At 44.0% G+C, this 22513-nt stretch overlaps 1 protein-coding gene across 1 annotated transcript in view; it reads right to left on the bottom strand.

Moving 5' to 3' along the window:
• PLB1 (phospholipase B1) overlaps positions 1-22513 on the bottom strand; it is a 186251-nt gene that overhangs the window by 128293 nt on the left and 35445 nt on the right. The window contains exon 5 of the mRNA XM_081484271.1: positions 18163-18341. The gene's annotated coding sequence lies outside the window, so the exon portion shown is untranslated. The remainder of the gene's footprint in view (positions 1-18162; positions 18342-22513) is intronic.

Raw genomic sequence — 22513 nt, 5'->3', positions numbered from 1 at the left:
TGTTTATAACTGGAGGGTTTTATAATTGGTTATAACCCAAAGAGAAAGCCTGAGAAAAAGGAATCTTCAAATTCCTGATTTCCTCCATTCTAAGTCTTGTACATTTTTATACTGTCAGTTCAGTTCAATCACTCAGTTGTGTCCGACTCTTTGCGCCCCATGAACCACAGCACGCAAGGCCTCCCTGTCTATCACCGACTCCCGGAGTCCACCCAAACCCATGTTCATTGGGTCAGTAACACCATCCAGCCATCTCATCCTCTGTTGTCCCCTTCTCCTCCTGCCCTCAATCTTTCCCAGCATCAGCGTCTTTTCCAATGAGTCAGCTCTTCACATCAGGTGGCCAAAGTATTGGAGTTTCAGCTTCATCATCAGTCCTTCCAATGAATATTCAGGACTGATTTCCTTTAGGATGGACTGGTTGGATCTCCTTGCAGTCCAAGGGACTCTCAAGAGTCTTCTCCAACACCACACTTCAAAAGCATCAATTTTTCTGTGCTCAGCTTTCTTTATAGTCCAACTCTCACTTCCATACATGACCACTGGAAAAACCATAGCCTTGATTAGACGGACCTTTGTTGACAAAGTAATCAATGTCTCTGCTTTTCAATATGCTGTCTAGGTTGGTCATAACTTTCCTTCCAAGGAGTAAGTGTCTTTTAATTTCATGGCTGCAATCACCATCTACAGTGATTTGGGAGACCAGAAAAATAAAGTCAGCCACTGTTTGCACTGTTTCCCCATCTATTTGCCATGAAATGATGGGACCAGATGCCATGATCTTAGTTTTCTAAATGTTGAGCTTTAAGCCAACTTTTTCACTCTCCTCTTTCACTTTCATCAAGAGGCTCTTTAGTTCTTCTTCACTTTCTGCCATAAGGGTGGTGTCATCTGCATATCTGAGGTTATTGATATTTCTCCCATCAATCTTGATTCCAGCGTGCTTCCTCCAGGCCAGTGTTTCTCATGATGTACTATGCATATCAGTTAAATAAGCAGGGTGACAATGTACAGCCTTGACATACTGTAACATATCTGAAAACAGACTCTGATAAACCACAGAAAGGTTTAGAAACCTGCCCAAGATCACACAGAATACAGGTAATGAGGCCCAATTTTTAATACTGATCCTTCTGCCCCAAAGGCCTGTCCTCACAAGCCTAGACACAGCACTGCCTTACTTTTGTTCATTCCAGTTTGTTCCTTCCCTGACTGCTACCCCTCTTCTCAGAAAATGACCCCCATGCTTGTAGTTTCCTGGTTTCTTCTCTCCAGCTGCTCTTTTTCAGCTTCCTTTGCCGGCTTCTCAGGATGCTGGCCTGGACCCTACTCTGTCTCTTTGCCTGTCTCCTAAGGTGATCTCGTGTACACCCCCCGCCCCAGCTCACGGCTTCATTTAAAATCTATGCATTGGTAACTCCCACTTTTCAATTCCCAGCCAGCGCTCTCTTCCAAACTTCGAATCCCATGAACTCATGGATTCATTGACTCAGCATCTCCACTGTGATGTTTCACAGGACCTCAAAATCAAGAAACTGAGAACTGAACATATGATTTTCCCACATTCATTTGCATTCCTACAGCAAATGGCAACAGTGGTTGTAGACAGACCCAAGAATTATTCTTAAAAACTTCATCTCCTCAGCCCCAACAAATTATTCATTGCTGAGTTCCATTAATTCTGGACCCTAAATCACCTCATGAGTCTCCAGTGTGTGCTAATGATTTAAAGAGAAAACAAGAACTGCCCACCTTGTGATCAAGAGGGTTCCCCCATCACATATTGCCAGGAAACAAAGCAATTCTTCCCCAAATTCAAGGCCAAGTCCCTTAGTCAACATGCCTTTTTCCCTGTGACCATCACCCCCCTGGAGCTTGTACTCCAAGCCCTCTCCGCATCCCCTGTCCCCCAGCCCACTGTCCCCAGTGCCAGCCCAGGTGCCCACACCTTACCCAGCACAGGATGGCACGCATCTGCCCATGTCTCGGTAACCAGAACCCAGGCACATATCCCTGAGAGAGACCTAAGAGCCAACACATGCTTCCTGAGCTACTTCTATGTGCCCTGGGAAGCCCCTGACCTCATGGAGCTTAGATTCTAGGCAGCTAGAGAGGGAAACATGAATTTGTTTTACAAATGCATATAAGATGAGAATATGGAAACGTGGCCAGGGGATCTTTCCTGGGCTCATTTCAAGACTCTGTGATTAGCAGGATCCTGGGAAAAGCCAAGGTGACTGTAATGAGAAGAGAAGGGAGACAGCTTACCGATGCATAGATTTTAAATGAAGCCGTGAGTTGGGGCGGGGGGTGTACACGAGATCACCTTAGGAGACAGGCAAAGAGACAGAGTAGAGTCCAGGCCAGCATCCTGAGAAGCCGGCAAAGGAAGCTGAAAAAGAGCAGCTGGAGAGAAGAAACCAGGAAACTACAAGCATGGGGGTCATTTTCTGAGAAGAGGGGTAGCAGTCAGGGAAGGAACAAACTGGAATGAACAAAAGTAAGGCAGTGCTGTGTCTAGGCTTGTGAGGACAGGCCTTTGGGGCAGAAGGATCAGTATTAAAAATTGGGCCTCATCACCTGTATTCTGTGTGATCTTGGGCAGGTTTCTAAACCTTTCTGTGGTTTATCAGAGTCTGTTTTCAGATATGTTACAGTATGTCAAGGCTGTACATTGTCACCCTGCTTATTTAACTGATATGCAGAGTACATCATGAAAAGGGGAGGTAGGAGGGGCTATTCAAGCCTCACAGGCCTCAGTCACACCTGGGCCTTTATCCCAAGAGAGACCTGGAGCCAATGAAGGATCGAAATGGGAAAGTGACAGGACCTACCTAATGTTTTTAAAGGTGGACTGATGGCTGTGTGGACTAGGGACCATAGGGAGCCCAGTTAGGAGACTGTCAGCCTCTGGGCAGGAGGTGGAGGAGGTCTGAAACAGGCTGAGAGTGGTGGGGATGTAGAGACGCTCAGGAAGTCAAACCTATGGATTATGCACAAGAGAGAAGGAAAACTGTCTCCATTTCTGGCCTGTGCACTGGCCTGGACAGTGGTTCACACACTGAGTAGGGACCACGGGGCAGGGAGGAAGGGTTTGGAAGAATGCTGAGGGAAGAATTCAGAAGTCCAGCTTTGGACACTCAGGAGATGCCAGAGGGGCAGCAGATGAATGGACCCAAAACTGCAGAAAATTCTGAACCAGAGTCATGTGGGAGTCAGATGGCCATTCCAGATGTGGGACAAGTCTGCCTAGGGAGAGAGGATGGAGGAAGAAAAAGAGAAAACTCCAAGGACTGCATCCCAGTCCTAATAATTAGACTGCTAATTATTTAAAGATTAGCCAGAGAAAAACTGGCCAGAGAAGTAGAAGTTTTGTGTCAGAGAGAAGCATGGGGATGCTGCTGAAAAACCAAGGATCTGAGATGTGGGAAATTGGGTTTTAGCAGAGGGCCTTGTTACTGGTCTTCATGGTGTGCCTTGGAGCCTCAGCTCAGCTCTGTGCCCCTGGGGGCAACTATGCCCCTACCTGAGACTTCTGTTTACCAGTCAGTGGAGGAAGAATGTTGAATCATCAACAAGGTCCCTCCCAGCTGAGCATCATTCCAGAGAAACATCATGATGGAGGCATGCCTCGGCTTCTGCCTGGCCCTGCTCCCCACCTGCATCTTACCACCTCCTCTGGGTATGTTTTAGGGTTATATTCCTAGAGGTGCAGGACCTACGTGTGGGTGGAAGGGAATTCCCATTCATCTGACATTCTGTGAGTGCTGGACCTTCCATGACCCAAGTTTAGATATTATGTGGGAGACAGAAAAGTTATAAGATGTGATCCCTACCCTCAATGATCTTATCATCTCTTTGGGGAGATACAATGAACATACACAAAAATAAAGCCTAGAGACTGTGTAAGTTCGAGGAAAGAGCATGTAGGTGGACACGGAACCACCAAGCAGAAAATAAGGGCTGGGTCCCTGCAGGAAAGCTGCTTGGAGTGGGCAAACCTTGACTCAGGTCTGGAAGAAGGAATGTGTGCTCTTTGGAAGAACTTGGGCAAAGGCATGGAGGTGAGCCATGAGCAGACTGATAAAAGGTTGGCTGACAGGTCTGGCAGGGCGGGGATCCCCAGAGATGGGGACATGTGGGCATGGCTGCTTCTGTCTGGGTCCAGGGCACAGACCTTGCCCCAGGGCAGAGCCAGCACCATGGGTCAAATGCCTCATGGGACCTGTGAATGCAAGTATCACCCCATAGGGACCTGCTCCCCCAAGAGTGACTTCAGCCCTGACCAAGATGCATGGACTCACAGACTCATGGCATGTCACAGCCAGGGCTGAGATTGTGGGAGAATATTCGAGAACTGACTGTGGCTCTCACCAGACCCTGGCCCTTCCTCATGTCCCCAACCCAGCCAACAGTGAGGTTCTTTCTCACCTTGACCATTCACAAGCCCCTTCTCCCTCTGCTCACCTGCCTCGTGCCCAGCCTCTTGCTCTCCTCCCCAGGGTGGTGGGTGCTGGTAGGCTCCTCCCTAGGGTCTCCCCACTGCACCTTCAGCCCAAGACAGCAGTGCTCTGGGCACTCTTCTCCAAGAAGCTCCACTGCCCACACAAGGGAGACGACTCCTTCCATTGTCCCCTCCCCTCCAGCCCACATGCCCAGCTGCTTCCCTTCCTCCTCAGCCAAGGTTCTTAACAACCCTTCCTTGTTAAGGATCTTCTCTGCTCAGCAAGGCCTATTCCTGCCCAAGGTCACTGTGTTGGAGGAACGGGAGGAACAGGGAAGCGGCAAAAAGTCCTCAGCCTTCTATGTCATCACTTCTCTCCATCACTGAGGCTCTTCTCTCCACTAGGGATTCCTCTGGCCCCTGGCCTGGGTCCTCAATATCCTCCATGATGAGTCAAAACCTTCCCTTCCTCCCTTGCCCTGAAAGACTCCCTTTGAGCAAACCACACATCACTGGTACCAGGCTGCCTCCACACCTCTTTTCAGGCTGTAACTTCAGCCTGAACTACCTTCCTCCTCTTTCCATCTAATAAATTCCTTCCCCTCTGGATTCATCTCGAACCCCATCTGTCTCATCTGGCAGCCAAGCAAATGTACATGACTATGCACTTTGGAGCCAAAGACCTCTGACCTTAATCTCTGCTTGGGCACTTTGAAGCTCTTTGCCCCTGGGCAAGTCACTTCATGTCTCCTGTGCCTGTTTTCCAATCTATAAAATCAAGGGCTGATCCATCCCTCAGTAAAGCAAGGATGAAAGGAGGTCAGGTGTACGAGGTGCTCAGGGCAGCATGTAGTTCCTGGCGGAGACTCAGAAAAGCTAACTACCGGAGCTTGTTTCCGTTCCCCTCCTACCAGCTGTGATCTTACCCTGCTTTGAAACTCTGGAACATTTGGTGTCTCACCCAAATTGGCCCTCTATTATAGGTGACAAACTTCCCTAAAACAGAAACTGCTTCTGTGCCCCTGTGGGTCCTACACAGAAGGTATGTGTTGAATGGAAATGAGGATGGACCAGTAAGGACCCAACCTGGGAAGCACAAACACTTCCTGTGGTTGGAGATGCCCCCAAACCAACAGAGGTCAGCAGCTGCCTTTTCATCCCAAAATTACCTCTCCATCTGGTCTTACACCTCATCCCAACGTACTGGACTACTTTTGTCACCTCCCCGTTTCTCCTGCCCCTCCAACACAGTGACCTTGGGCAGGAATAGGCCTAGTTGAGCAGAAAAGACCCCTAACAAGGGCCAAAGAAGAAGCTGTGCCCCAGGGGCTCCTGCCTCACCAGCTTGGCCACTCCACATGGCGTCGTGTCTCTGCACTGTGCCAATGGAGCACCACACTCAAGGGGTTTCCTTTCCAAGGCCCCTGGTGCTCTCTCCCACCAGGTGACCTCAGATGGAGTCACTTTCAGTAGAAATGTTAGTGTTGATGGTTCTCCCCTCCTTGAGCAGGAAGCAGGCCCTTGAGGCAGCTCACAGCTGCCCATCTCCTCCCAGCAGTCTTCAAGCTCTGCCTATGGAGAACTATGTGTGCAGGACGGGTCCACACTGTACCATCACATCCTTCCTCACCCTAGGACAACAGGTGTCAACTTATAGACGTCCATATAACTCAAGGCAAAGAGAATCTGCTCAACGTGGCAAAGCAGAATCTTTCCTTGTTCAACCCCCTTCCTAAAAGCAGAGATACCACTTTGCTGACAAAGTTCCATATAGTCAAAGCTATGGTTTTTCCAGTAGTCATATATGGATGTGAGACTTGGACCATAAAGGAGGCTGAGCACCAAAGAATTGATGCTTTCGAACTGCGGTGTTCAAGAAGACTCTTGAGAGTCCCTTGGACAGCAATATTAAACAAGTCAATCCTAAAGGAAACCAAACCTGAGTATTCATTGGAAGGACTGGTGCTGAAGTTGAAGCTCCAATACTTTGGCCCCCTGATTCAAAGAACTGACTCATTGAAAAAGACTCTGATGCTGGGAAAGACTGAGGGCAAGAGAAGGGGACAACAGAGGATGAGATGGTTGGATAGTATCACTGACTCAATGGACATGAATTTGAGCAAACTCAGGGAGATAGTGAAGGATAGGGAAGCCTGGTGTGCCACAGTTTATAGGGTTGCAAAGTCAGACACGACTTAGCAACTGAACAACAACTGGGATAAGAGACCAAAATGATCAGATGGACCAGGAGTACCATCCGCACAAAGAGACAGGGTGAGCTCTTGGCCTTAGGGACTGAACCATAAAGTGGGGGATGGGTTCATCAGCAGACTGGCAGCCCAACCCCCAGCCTAGCGGATTCTCTGGAGCCCCAAGACAAATTTCCATCTGTGCCCCTGAAAAACCACCTTGCCATCCCCTCTGCCCTCCTTGGTGTCCCTTCTCTGGCCAGGCCTGGTGGCATCCTGTGTCTCTCCTGGAACAGCACTTCACCCTTGTCTTTGACTGTCTCATCATAGACAAAGAGCTCCTGGAGGGATCTGCCTCTCTTGGCCCCAGTCGCCAGCACATGCTGGCACACAGTAGCTGCTCAGTGAAAATGTATTGACATGAATGAAACCACAAATTAGAATGTAGATTAAGATTTAGAATTTAAACTTCTCCCATTGGTGCCAAGAAGTAAGATGAAGCCTCCTTCTGACACCCCAAACTCTGTGAATCTCCATTCTCCCTGTCTTCCAGGTCCCAAACCTGCATCATCAAATTCCTTCCTCTTCTTGTCCTTACCACCACAAAGACCTTCCTGACTACCCAGGTCCCAGAGACCATTCCCCAGGGCAACCCTCAAGCCCTGGTTGCCTGGGCTCTTCACCTGCTCTTTGATTTGTCCTATTTTTGGTTCTGAATTTGCAAGCATAATCTGTCTCTCTGTGTAGGATAGCAAATGCCAAAAAGGCAGCAAGTCTATGTTCTCCTTTTTTGCATTCCACAAAGAAGCAATACAGAGTATGGCCCAAAGTCAGCATTTTGTAAATTAATAAAATGACTGAGTGAATTGATGAATGGCTTCATTTCCAGGGGAGAAGATTTTCCGCACTATCACACAACTGCATACATACATATGGGGCACAAGGACTCTCTCACATCCTCTCTGGAGCCCCCTTGCATGTGACACATGCGGGAGTATTCCACACACTCCCCTCAGGGTGCACAGGACACTCTGGGTCTCCCACACCTTCTGAGTACCCTTTGCTCCCACTCCAAGTACATATGTTTCTTTCATATCCCTGGTGCAGGAGAAAGAGCACCTTTCTTTCCAGGGCTAAGAGGGGGAGCCCAGTGTCACCTTAGCTTTGGTCCTGACTTGCTGGGAGGTCTGGCTCTATATGCCCCACATTTCTGTGTCTATTCCCTTTTCTTACCTGTCCCTTTATTGTTACCATAAAACACATGTTTCAGCCTGGCATATAGGAGTTCTCCACAAGTCTCTTTTGCTTTCCCTCATTGTTGCAAAATGGCTGCCACATCTCCAAGCATCTCATGTTTATATAACAATGTCCAAAGGCAGGACAGAAACATGGCTGTTTTGGTGTATGTCTGGTTTTCGTCAGAGGAAATCATTCCCAGAGGTCTCCAGCTGACTCCTCCTCAGGGGCAGAACTGGATCACTCATTGGCAAGGGAGATGGTATTACCATGTCTGGCCTAGAGCAAGCATGACTCATCTCTTAGAGTTGGTACCACCTTCTTTGAACATATTGTTGATCAATATCTAAGCAAAAGTGGGATTCTGCTCACAAGGTAGAAAGCAGCAATAGCTGTTGGGAAGGGAGCCAACAATGTCTTCCTCATCATCAAGAGCTCTCAGATTGGAGCAGGCTTCATCAATCAGGAAAACAATAAAACCTGTTCAGTGGAGTCCCAGGCTGTTCATTTTATGTGAAACATGAATTTTGGAAACCTGCGCATTTTAAAGCTCATGCAAATTAAAACCAATTCTGACAATGTCTGGTAGTAGTTTTTGTTTACTCACTGAAGTTGTAGCACCATGTGGTAGCAGTATTAACAGTTTATCATTCACTTGGCCTGCCAGGTTTCAAATCATGCAATCGGTGAAGAAGTTTTAAAACTTTTGGGGACTCTCATTATTTCATGTGTTACATATAAATAAAGGCTTTATTAATTATTTTACTAACTTTTAAAAATAAAATTGTATCTTAAAATTTGTTTATATTTTATCCAAATTTTATATTCTGCACAAGATATGATACTGTGGCAAAGGTGAGTTGACCAGGCCATCTGTGAGTGGTGGGACGGGGTAAGGGGAAACTGGGGTTCATTCTTTCAAAGCACAGGGAGGATGACGTGAAATAAAGGAACTAGTGAACCAACAGCAAGACTTTAGGCAAATGACGCTCTGCCTCAGTTTATCCCATCTGGCCAGCTCGCCAGTCGAAAGGCTCCCTTTTGCCCTAAAAATCTATGGTTCTGTGGATCCCATAATGAATAAAAAATTTTAGGAAAACCAATTACATTTCAACCTTGTCTTGCATGCTTTATATCTGAAAACACACAAAAGTATTTTTATGTTCATTACTTTGCAGTTACAAGGAAGGAGAGATGAGGTCACTCAGGAAGCCAGGAGCCGAGGAAAGCCTGATTCCCAGCCCCATGGAGCAGGTAATGTTGACCAGGTGGCAGTGTTCCGCCTCTTGCAGGAGGAGGGGGTGTATTCCATTTAAAACCTTCCTCCACCCCGTATGGCAGGCTTAATTGCCCTCTCCACCTGCCCGGAAATCACTCGTGTGAGACTCAGGCAAGCTCCCTCGGGCTGCTCAGATAACAGAGCTGTTTTTCCAAGTTTGGCCCTGGCTGCCATGTGGCTCGAAAACTGTCTGGAGAGACTGAAGCAAGAGGAGGGTGGCTCCAGCCTGGAAGTCACCAGGCTCTGCTGAGTCCCAGCCTCTCCCTCCAAGGCCCTCTCTGCTCTGCAGATGGAGAACAGAAGTCCAACAGGAGAGCTGAGGTCACAGCATTTGGTCTAGCCTGGACATTTTTCCCTCACACCATATGTGGAGGGAAAAAATTGGAACTAGCTGACTTTTTCAAGTGGGATGATTCTATTTTAAAACTTCATATTTCAGGCTTTTTAGAAAAGGTAGATGATCTTGAAACACTAGGGCCTACATTCCTGCATAGGGATAACTGGCTGGAGCAGGGTAAGCGCTTCCTCCCAAGATCATCACAGCCCCACCACTCAGCAGCGCCAGCACCGAAACTTCCTGGTGCGGCCATGGGATGTTTAATTCTTCTGGGTGGGCTCACTACATGCCTGCAGGCCTCATTCCTTCCAGGAGAGCAGCTGGTACATTTCCCCAAAGGGAATGTGCTCTGGAGGGAGGAATGTCATCTCTCCCCCTCCTCCATTATTTGTGGGTGCAGGCCTCTCTCTGCTCTGATGTGGGCTATTAATTAATCCTGGGCAGCATAATTAGCCACCAAGCTCTCAGGTCACAGGAGGTGCGAGCCTCTGTTCTCTGCGCTGGTGCCCCACACGGGCAGTTCCTGCATGTTCAGTCGTGTCCGACTCTGCGACTCCGTGGACTGTAGCTTGCCAGACTCCTCCGTCCATGCAATTTTCCAGGCAAGAATACTGTAGTGGTTGCCATTTCCTCTCCCATGGGATCTTTCCAACCCAGGAATCGAACCCACATCTCCTGCATGTCTCCTGCATTGGCAGGCAGATTCTTAGCCACCGGGGAAGCCTGGGGCCAATTCTGGAGGCTGGTGTTTTCAGAGGAAGTATCAACCTGTCAGAGACCCACCTGCATCAGGAAGACAGTGAACTGGATGAGAAAGGGCAGGAAAGCACACTACAGGAAGGACTGACGGAATTGTGGGTGTTTAGCTGAGAAAAGAGAAGACTCGGGCAACGCAATGCCTTCGTTTGAACACGTGAAGAGCAGTTGTGTGAGAAAAGGGTTAGAGATTAGTTATTACTATTTACAGCACTAACACAACCACCGCTAGTTATACTGTTGTTCAGTTGTCTAGTCATGTCTGGCTCTTCACGACCCCATGGACTGCCACACACCAGGTTTCTCTGTCCCTCACCATCTCCTGGAGTTTGCCCAAGTTCATGTCCATTGTATCAGTGATGCCATCCAGCCATCTCAACTTCTGTCACCCTCTTCTCCTTCTGCCTTCAATTTTTCCCAGCATCAGGGTCTTTTCCAGTGAGTCAGCTGTTTGCATCAGGTGACCAAAGTATTAGAGCTTCAGCTTCAAAATCAGTCCTTCCAAAGAGAGTTCAGGGTTGATTTCCTTTGAGATGGACTGGTTTGATCTCCTTGCTGTCCAAGGGACTCTCAAGGGTCTTCTCCAGCACCACAGTTCGAAAGCATCAATTCTTTGGTGCTCTGCCTTCTTTATGGTCCAGCTCTCACAACCATACATGACTACTGGAAAGACCATAGCCTTGACTAGACGGACATTTGTTGGCAAAGTGATGTCTTTCCTTTTCAGCACACTGTCTAGATTTCTCATATGAGTGTCATTAGTGCCAGGCACTGTTCCAAGAAGACTAATCTTGACACAAAAAGTAATAAATGGAAGCATAGGAAAACACATTTTGGTTTAACTAATATTGTTCAAGGAGAGAAGGGGCTGTCCCTGGCACTAGTGAGCTTGCTGTCCCTGGAGGAATGCAAGCAGAGACCGGAGACTACCAAGATGCATCAAAGAGGTGGTTGTATTACATGATTCTTAAGGTCTCTTTCATCCTTGACATTCTGTGACTCAAATATTTTACCTTCCGGGACCTCCCATGGGGATTGAGTGGAAAAGGCGGAGTGCTGGGTTCAAAGGACTGAAGCAAGGAATAAAGAGGTGAACTCAGCACTGCGGCTCCAGTGTCAGGAAAATGAGGCTATTTGAGGTTAGGTCAAGGAGGACAAAGTGTGTATTTACATAAGTGCACTCTGAAGTTTGTATATGCAAATCATGGGGAATGGATAGATATGCTGAGATAATAGGTTGTGTAAGAGACTCTTGGGATCTTTGTGTGGCTCCCCACCCTTGAGAACCAGAGAGACCCAGAACTGATTAGCTTATGTGGTTAGGGTGGTGTTTTCCAAACTACTGGTTGGAACCCATTGGTGGGTTATGAAATCAATTTGATTGATTGGTTGTAACCAGCATTTAAAAAAAAAATAAAAATGGTGCATCACAACTTAGTACAAACTATTTCTTTGAAGTTTAGTTTCAATAATGGGTAAGTGCACATATCATATGTGTGCGTGTGCTGATTTATGATGTGAAATTGGTGAATAAAAGCCAACCTCCTGGACCAACCTTTGATGGGCTCTGTTCCCAGTTATTGGAGGACAGAGGGAACAAAAGTGCCCACCAAACTGATATAGCATCTGGAGACTGAAAATTGAAGCCGGCAGCTCCATATAATCCATGGATTAGTTTGCAGGGTAACCTACTCACAGTTTGAGATCTGATCAGGCAGGCAATGATCTAGAATCACTTGCAGCTACTGGGACAACTTTATAATTGACCTGGGGTGTGGGGGTTCAGTTCAGTTCAGCTGCTCAGTTGTGTCCGACTTCTTGAGACCCCATGGACTGCAGCACACCAGGCTTCCCTGTCCATCACCAACTCCCAGAGCCTACTCAAACTCATGTCCATCGCGTCAGTGACACCAACCAACCATCTCATTCTCTGTCATCCCCTTCTCCTCCTGCCTTCAATCTTTCCCAGCATCAGAGTCTTTTCCAGTGAATCAGTTCTTCACATCAGGTGGCCAAAGTATTGGAGTTTCAGCTTCAGCATCAGTCCTTCCAATGAATATTTAGGACTGATTTCCTTCAGGATGGACTGGTTGGATCCCCTTGCAGTCCAATGGAGATGCAAGGACTGCAAGAAGACTGCAAGGTGTGGGTGTAGGAGCTTGGAAATGGGACACGCATTCCTATGATGGGTAACAAGTCACATGAGTGCCAGGAATATGTCACCAAAGGTCTTTATCATTGTTTGGGGACTAACAGCACAGTGGCTACCTAGTCCTAATCATTATTAAGAAATATCTATTAACTACAAAGCCCTTGATGACAGAAGAGTGATTCACTGCACAGCACAATCCTGGGTAGGGTCAGCCAAAGGACAGGAGAAACTGTAAGGGTCAAAGATGGCGTCAGTTATGCTAACAACTGTACACAAGTCAAGGAGGCAGTGGCAGAATGTACTGGCAGATCCCAGACTTTCGTCAGGAAGATGGTGTCAGTTTTCTCAGATGAAATTGTTCCCCTGAGTATCCTGCTACTTGGAGAAATACCTTTCCATGATGACAGCTACCATCTTGGTAATTTCATTGATCACACGCCTTAATTCACCTTGGTATTAAGCCAGAAACTTCTACAGCCACTGAGCCTCTGGAGTCTGCCCCATGACCAGGTCTGTTCCTTTGACCCTTCCACCTCAGCTCCTTGATACCTTTCACCCAAGATTGCCTAAGTGCCCGAGTTACGGCAAGGAACTAGCTGCATAATCCGTATCCCTTCCCCATTTCCTGAATTATGTAATCTGTTAAATACGTTTCTTTACTATTATCTGCAGACTGAGGAACTGACCAAAGAGGGGGGAAAAAATGGAAGCAGAATGGGGTGGTCTATGCTGACCTATTCTCCTTCTAGGAGCTGCCTACTAGGAGCAGCTACTCCTCAATGACCTGCTGGAAGGTACCTGGCCATCAGAATTGGAGAGCATAAGTACCCTTTCGGACTTACCTAAGGGCTGGAGCAGATTGTTTAGTCACCGTTTCACAAGAACTGAAGTTGGGGCAGAATTATACACTGCTTTTTGCCTTTCACACTGGAATTTCTGTAAATAATCCTTTTCTACCCACCCTGATTTTTGATGTGTGCATGTGTTAGTCACTTCGTTGTGTCCAACTCTTCGTGACCCCCATGGCCTGGCTGTCCATGGAATTCTCCAGGCAAGAACACTGGAGTGGGTTGCCTTTTCCTTCTCCAGGGGATCTTCCATACCCAGGGATCTAACCCTGGTCTCCTGTACTGCAGACAGCCAATTTGTGATGAGTGCCCTAAATGGGCATTAAAAACCAGGATGCTATGACTCAAGTAGCTTGATCCTAGGATGGCTTTGTTCTGAAGAGGAATGCCAATAAAAAATCAGAAAATGCTTCAAAGACTTACCTTTTCTATAACTTTTGGAATAGGTAATATATGAACACATCACAAAATTCAAAGGAACAAGACAATGTCAACTCTTCTCACTGAAAGTGAAATGCAAATCTCCCCCTTCTTTTCCCCATGCAACCAGTCCCCACCCCCAGCTCTGCACACATCATTGAAACTACTGTCATAATTTCTTAAGTAGCTCTCCAAAGATATTGAGAACATTTTACATTCTACACACATTATCTCAAATCGTTCAGTAGTTTTCTCAAAGAAGGGCAGCAACAGTCCACAGTAGACACCAGTGTCTAAAGCCTGAATAATATTGATTGAAATAGGGAAACTCAGACCTTCAGTTTGCTGTGGGAAAACCTGGGTCCATAATACCTGGAGGTAGAGGGTTGCTCTTTGTGTAAACAGAGTAGATTATATTCTGATCTATTACAAATGAATAAACAAATATATTTCAAGCATTATCTATGTGCTAAAAGTAACCGTGGCTAATGTTTATTGAACCCTTACCAAGCCCTCATACACATCATTTCACTTCATCCTCATGGTAACTCGGGAGGTGTGTGTGCATTGGCTTCCTTAGCCCCCACAGCATCCTCCTTCTGTGTACCTTCCTACTGCAGAGGCTGGAAAGGAGCTTGCAGCTGAGGCTGTGGATATGAAATAGGTTCCACAAATTAGAAGGAATTTTGGAATACAGAAGGAAGGCAGAAACTGTTTCTCTGCTGTTTTCTGCACTAAACTCTGATTGATATAAAATCTGTGAGGTAGGTATTATTATTATGTCTGTTTACCCAGAAATTGAGGCAGAGTAGCTAAGTAACTTGCCTGAAATCAAATAGCTAGTACAATAGAGCCAGGATCTGAACTTGAGCAAAATGACTCCTTTATTGCATGTTGCTAGGTGCTTTCATAAACCTTTTCTCTTTTAATCTTCTTGGGTTGAATATGAATCACTGCTATTTACAGATGGAGAAATTTACAGATGGAGAAATTGCAGGGCTAATAAATGCAAGAGCCAAAACTGAGCCAGTAGCTTCCGACCTCTATTCTAGTTTGTATTCCACACTTCCAAACACTGCCTGAGTAGTTTCCTTGTGTGTGTGCTTAGTCGCTCAGTTGTGTCTGATTCTTTGCAACCCTATGGACTGTAGCCCACCACGTTCCTCTGTCCATGGGATTTCCAAGGCAAGAATACTGGAGTGAGTTGCCATTTCCTCCTCTGGGGATCTTCCCGACCCAGGGTTCGAACCTGGGTCCCCTGCATGGTAGGTGGATTCTTTACTGTCTGAGCCACCAGGAAAGCCCAATGAGTAGTTTTCTTTGGGGAATTCAAAGTTTTAAAGAAAATTAACAGTCCAAATGCCTGCTGGTGACTTTGTTTTAGCTAAAGATACAGACTTGGGTTTATGGTTAAGACTGCAGAATAGGAAGACCCTGAGCTCCTCCTCTGACTGGCACACCAGAATTCCAACTGTTTACAGGGTGATGAGGATGACTGAGACTAGCAGAAAGGATTTTTCACAACTAAAGTTGTAAAGAAGAAACTACAAAAGACAGGTGTGAAGGGAGAGATATAGTGTAGTCAAGACCCATACTCCTGTGTAGGTGACCCACAAATGAGAGATAATCATGATTGCAGAGATTCTTCCCAAAGAATGAGGGGTCTGAGCCATACATGGGGCTCCTCAACCCTAGGGGTCCTACAATGGGAAAATGTATCCCCAGAACGTCTGGTGTTGAAGGTCAGGGAGTCTTGCACACAGGAGAGTCAGAGGAGGACTGTAAGAAACGGAGACTCTGTTCTTAAAGGATGCACAAAATCTCACCTGCTCTGAGATCTAGCACAGAGGCAGTAATTTGAAAGGAGCTTGGGGTCAAATCCACTTGCTGATCTTGGAGGGCCTCCCCAGAGAGGCAGAAGGCAAATGGGACTCCTGCTGAAGACAAAGATGCTGGTGGCAGCATTTTGGGGAGCTCATTCTATCACAAATACACTGGTGCTGGCATATGCCATTTTGGAATCCACTCTCTAGCCTATTAGCATCAGGGTCTTACCACTCACCAGTCATTTGGCACTAGTCCTGAGGCCACCCTCCAGGTAGCAGCCAGCAGCCTCTATACAAAGTAGGGGCTGATGCCAACAGAGATGGTGGCTAGCCCCATCTACCAGTGTGCCATGGTAGTCAACATGCTACAACAGGAGGACCCATGCAGCACATAGGCACCCCTAGAGCATATAACTCTGGTGACCAAAAGGAAGTATGCTGCTGGATCCCAGAGGGTGTTTCCTACATAAGGCCACTTATTCAAGATTGTGAAATGTAACCAACTTACCTAATACATACAAATAAAAACAGAAAATCAACATGAGGTAACAGGGATATGTTCCAAATGAAGGAACAAGATAAAATCCCAGAAGAAGAACTAAGCAAAGTGGAGATATGTAATCTACCTGATAAAGAGTTCAAGTTAATGATCATAAAGATGCTCCATGAATTCGGGAGAAGAATGGATGAACATAGTGTGAAGTTTAACAAAGAGTTAGAAAATATAAAGAAGAACCCATCAGAACTGAGGAATATAACAACTGAAATACCATTAGCAAATGTAAATACATAGTAAAAGTAGTAGATCAACCACTTATAAAGCTAGTAGGAATGTTAAAAGACAGATGCAGTAAAAATCATCTGTATTCACAATAAGTAGTTAAAGGATACACAACACAGAAAGATGTAAAATATGACATCAGAAACATTAAATGTGGCAAGGAGAATAAAAATGCAGGGTTGTTAAAATGTGTATAAATTTAAGAGGCCAACTTAAAATAATCATGTATATATGTTATATGGCCTTTATACACAGTTAGAGCTATTATAAATATCATGGCAACCACAAACCAAAAATCTATAATATATACATGCAAAAAAGAGAAAGAAATTAAAAATAACACTAAAGATAGTCATCAAATCTCTAAAGAAGAGAGCAAAAGAAGAACAACAAAGAACTATAAAAACAACAGAAAGCAATTAACAAAATGGTAATAAGGACCTAACTATCAATAATTACTTTAAATGTAAATAAACTAAATGTTTCAATCAAAACACATAGAGTGGCTGATGGAATTAAAAAAAAAAAAAGACCTATAAGAGACTGTAAGAGACTCACTTCAGATTTAAAGGTACACTGAAAAGTAAGAGGATGAAAAAAAGATACCCATGCAAATGGAAACAAAAAGAAACCTGCAGTATCAATACAATCATACAAGATGGAACTTAAGACAAAGACTGTAATAAGACAAAGAAGGATATTACATAATGATCAAGTGATCAATCCAACAAAAAGATATAACAATTATAAATATATACACACCCAACCCTGGAGTATCTAAACACATAAAACAAATATCAACAAACATAAAGGAAGTAACTAACAGTATGACAGTAACAGTAGGGGACTTTAACATCCCACTGACATCAACAGACAAATCATTCAGACAGATGATCAGAGAAAACTCTGATCTTAAATGACACAGATCAGACAGATTAAATACATATAGGACTTCTGACATAAAACATTCATTCAAAAGCAGCAGAATATATATTCTTTTCAAGTGCACATTGGATGTTCTCCAGGAAAGATCACCTATTAGGCCACAAAACAAGTCTCAATAAATTTAGGAAGACTGAAATCATATCAAGCATCTTTTCTGACCACAATGAAATGAGATTAGAAATCAACTATAAAGAAGAAACTTCAAAAAAACACAAACGTGGAGGTTAAACAACATGCTACTAAACAACCAATGGGTCACTGAAAATATCAAAAAGAAAATTAAAAAAAAAAATCTGGAGACAAGTGGAAATGGAAGAACAATGATCCAAAATCTATGATAAGTAGGAAAAGCAATTCTAAGAGAGAAGCTTATAGTGATTCAGGCCTACAACAGCAAATAAAATCTCAAACCACCTCACCTTACACCTAAAGGAATTAGAAAAACAAAGAATCCACCTGCCAATGAAGGAGATACAAGAGATGTGGGTTTGATCCCTGGGTTGGGAAGATCTCCTGGAGTAGGATCAAGTAACTTTTGCCTGGAAAATTTCATGGACAGAGAAGCCTGGTGGGCTACAGTACATGGGGTCATGAAGAGTCAGATATGACTGAGCACAGCATAAGAACCCCACCACTAACATCATACTCAGTGGTGAAAAGCTGAGAGCATATCCTCTAAGATCAAGAACAAAACAAGGATGTCCACTCTCACTACTTTTATTCAACATAGTATTGGAAGTCCTAGCCACAGTAATCAAACAGAAAAAGATATAAAATAATCAAAATTGAAAAGGAGGAAGTAAAACTGTCACTGTTTGCAAATGAAATGATATCCTAAGTTCAGTCCAGTTCAGTCACTCAGTCATGTCTAACTCTTTGTGACCACATGGACTGCAGCACGCCAGACCTCCCTGTCCTTCACCAACTCCCGGAGCCTACTCAAACTCACGTCCATTGAGTTGATGATGCCATCCAACCATCTCATCCTCTGTCATCCCCTTCTCCTCCAGCCTTCAATCTTTCCCAGAATCAGGGTCTTTTCCAATGAGTCAGTTCTTTGCATCAGGTGACCAAAGTATTGGAGTTTCAGCTTCAGCATCAATCCTTCCAATGAATATTCAGGATATCCTAAAGACACCACCAAAATATTATTAGCTTAAATGAATAAATGAATTCAGTAAAGTTGCAAGATACAAAAATTAATACACAAAATTTGTTGTGTTTCTATAACAATGAGGTATCAAAAAGAGAATTTAAGAAAGCAATCACATTTTACAATTCCATCAAAGAGAATAAAACACCTAGGAATAAATCTAACCAAGGAGGTAAAAGAGCTGTATTCAAAAAAACTCTTAAGACACTGATGAAAGAAATTGAAAATGACACAAACAAATAAAAAGATATACCATGCTCACAGATTGGAAGAATTAATATTGTGAAAATGACCATACCATCCAAGGTAATATATAGATTCAATGGAATCCTTATCAAAAGTCTAATGGCATTTTTTACAAAATTAGAACAAATAATTCTAAAATCGGTATGGAAACACAAAAGACCTCAAATAGCCATAACAGTCTTAAGAAAGAAGACAAAGCTGGAGGTACTATTCTCCCTGATTTCAAACTATACTATGAAGTTATAGTAATCAGAACAGTATGGTACTGGTACAAAAACAGACACATAGATATATGGAACAAAATAGAGAGCCCAGAAGTAAACCCACACTTACATGATCAGTTAATCTAAGACAAAGGATGCAAGAATATATGATGGAGAAAAGATAGACTCTTCAATAAATGATGTTGGGAAAACTAGACAGCTACATGCAAAAGAATCCACTGGACTACTTTCTCACACCATATACAAAAATAAACTCAAAATGGATTAAAAACTTAAATGTAAGACCTCAAACTATAAAGCTCCTAGGAAAAAACATATGAAGTACATCCTTTGACATCAGTCACAGCAGGCAAGGGGAACAAAAGCAAAAATAAACAAATGGGACCATATCAAACTAAAAGCTTTTGCACAGCAAAGAAAACTACCAACAAAACAAAAAGGCAGTCTATCAAGTGAGAGAAAATATTTGCAAATTATATATCTGATAAGGGGTTAATATCCAAAATATACAAAAAGCTCATACAACTCAAAAAACAAAACAATCGGATTAAAAGATGGGCAGAGGATCTGAATATGTAGATATTTCTTCAAAGAAGACACACAGATAACCAGGAGATACATGCAAAGATGCTCAACATCACTAATCACTAGGCAAATGCAAATCAAAACCACAATGAGATATCATCTCACATCTGTTACAAAACGGTTATTATCAAAAACAAACAAACAAACAAAAATAACAAGTATTGGCAAAGATGCAGAGAAAAGGGAACCCTTGTGCACTGCCGGTAGGAATGTAAATTGGTACAGCCACTATGGAAAACTGTATGGAGGTTCCTCAAAAAATTAAAAATAGAACTACCATAGGATCCAGCAATTTCACTTGTGGGTATTTTTCCAAAGAAAACAAAGACCCTAGTTTGAAAAGTTATGGGTACCCAATGTTCATACTAGCATTATTTACAACAACCAAGATATGAAAGCAACCTAAGGGTCAGTTGATAGATGAGTGGATAATGAAGATGTGGTGTATATATACAATGGGATACTATTCAGCCACAAAAAATAAAATTTTGCTGTTTGCAACAATGTGGATGGACCTGGAGGGTATTATTTTAAGTCAAATAAATCGGACATAGAAAAGTGTACACTGTATGAGTTCACTTATATGTAGAATCTAAAAACCAAACAAATGAATAGACAAAACAAGACTCATAGATACAGAAAACAAACAGGTGGTTGCTAGAGCAGAGAGGAATAGGTGGGAATGGGTGAAACAGGTGAGGGTGATTAGAAGGTACAAACTTCCAGTTATAAAATAAATGAGTCATAGAGATGAAATGAACAGCTCAGGGAATATAGTCAATAATATTGTAATATCTTTGTATGCTGACATATGGTAACTGGACCTACTGTGGTGATAATTAATATCAATCACAATGTTGTGCGCTTGGAACTTACACTGCTGTACGTCAATTATAGTTCAACAACAAAGAGGAGGAGGGGGCATGAGAATGAGAAAGGGGGTGAGGAAGAGAGGGAGAAAGTGAAAAAGTGAGAAAGATGCAGACTCCCTGTGAAAGATAAATGAGAAGAGGAGACCCTTCTGTGGCTCGCTTGCCTCACACACATCTGAGGATAATCCTGTCTCAAAGTAGAAAATTTAACTTCCTGCACATCAGAAATGAAGTCCACACTGGCTATTTCCCTTGCCATCAGCAGTTTGATACCTGCAGAAAATAATCCACAGGGTTGAATGGTCAGGCTAACCAAGAAGGATTTGAGATGACTTTTTTACTCCAAAAGGACAAGCTCTGGATAGTGACTTTTCTTTCCCATACTCAGGCTCCAGGTTGCACTGGACTTTCCATGGAACAAGTTTTGATCTAAAAAGATTTTTGCTAGGAACTTCTCTGGATGTCCACTGGTTAAGACTCTGCGCTTCCAATGCAGGGTCAAGTGTGTGTGTGCTAAGTCACTTCGGTCATGTCTAACTCTTTTCAACCCTATGAACTGTGGTCCACCAGGCTCCTCTGTCCATGGCAATTCTCCAGGCAAGAATACTGGAGTGGGTTGTCATGCCCTCCTCCAGGGGATCTTCCCGGGATCAAACCCACATCTGTTATGTCTCCTGCATTGGCAGGCAGGGTTTTTTTTGTTTTTTTTTCTTCCACTAGTGCCACCTGGGAAGGTCTCCAGTGCAGGCTGCACAGGTTCAACCCCTGGTCAGGGGACTATGATCCTACATGCTGTGCGGCATGGCCAAAATTTTTTAAAAACTTTAAAAATAAAAAGGTTTTTGCCAGTCTCAACTCCAAATAGCTTATGTATATTTCCAACATCAAATCCACCAACAAAAGACCAAATCTGTCATCTTTGAGAGTACTCAAAATGTGTAACAGATTTTTAAAGGAATTCAAAACAGAATAGAGTCCAAAGATATTCTGAGGTGTGACATTCTTTGGAATTGGTTCCCAGAAGTAAACGAAAGCGTGGTAAATACCCATTTGGACTCAGAACTTCTGATCTGTCCATTAATAAGAAAGTTTATTGCTTTATAGCCATTTCTTTACAGATATAGATATATAGATATTTATTTGACTGTACCAGGTCTTAGCTGTAGCATGCAGAATCTTCAGTTGCAGCATGTGAATTCTTAGTTGCAGCATTTGGAACCTAGTTTCCTGACCAGAAATCAAACTCAGGCCCCCTGCATTGGGAGTGCGGACTCTCAGCCACTAGACCAGAGGTGAAGTCCCTTGTGGTCATTTCTTTTAAATGGTAATGCTCTGGTCTATGAAAACTAATTTTTGAAAGATTCATAAGAACTATATTTGTCATTTAGGATAATTTTGATCCTAAGCAACACAAAATCTGACACAAACTGGTTTAAGAAGTGAAGGGGATCTCTTTTTGGTGTGCTGCCTCTTTCTACTCCCTTTTCTGGGTCCTCTCGTAATAGACCTTCCCACCCCCATCACATCCGACATCTAACAGCTTCCTTTCTTGCCTCCAGCTGCTCTGAAAGAGCTGCTCACAATTTTATCTAAGACCACCTCCTCACATGTGCACAGAAGCCTGTCCTCTCTCTCTCAACACACCAGTTATTTCCTCTCAACTACTTTCTACTTTAGCAAACTGACATGGTCTAATTTTTCCTGATGTCAAAAAGCAAAGCAAAACTTCTTGACATCACACAACCCCTTCCAGTTTTGATCACATCTTTTTTCCTTCTTTGATGGTAAAATTCCCTGATAAATTTCTCCATTCTCCTGGACTTCGATTCCTCACTTTATTTCAGTGAGTTCTGACTCCACTTTCAGTGAATTCTGACTCCACAGTTTTTGAACTGTGGTGTTGGAGAAAACTCTTGAGAGTCCCTTGGACTGCAAGGAGATCCAACCAGTCCATCCTAAAGGAGATCAGTCCTGAGTGTTCATTGGAAGGACTGATGTTGAAGCTGAAACCCCAATACTTTGGCCACCTGATGCGAAGAGCTGACTCATTTGAAAAGACCCTGATGCTGGGAAAGACTGAAGGTAGGAGGAGAAGGGGACGACAGATGATGAGATGGTTGGATGGCATCACCGACGCAATAGGCATGAGTTTGAGTGAACTCTGAGAGTTGGTGATGGACAGGGAGGCTTGGCGTGCTGCAGTCCATGGGGTCATAAAGA

Source organism: Giraffa tippelskirchi, chromosome 4 (assembly GCF_054371585.1).
Source record: "Giraffa tippelskirchi isolate mGirTip1 chromosome 4, T2T-mGirTip1v1.2.pri, whole genome shotgun sequence".
In the NCBI taxonomy this organism is placed as follows: Eukaryota; Metazoa; Chordata; class Mammalia; order Artiodactyla; family Giraffidae; genus Giraffa; species Giraffa tippelskirchi.
The sequence above is the reverse complement of the archived record's forward strand: the minus strand, read 5'-3'. Positions and strand labels throughout refer to the sequence as shown.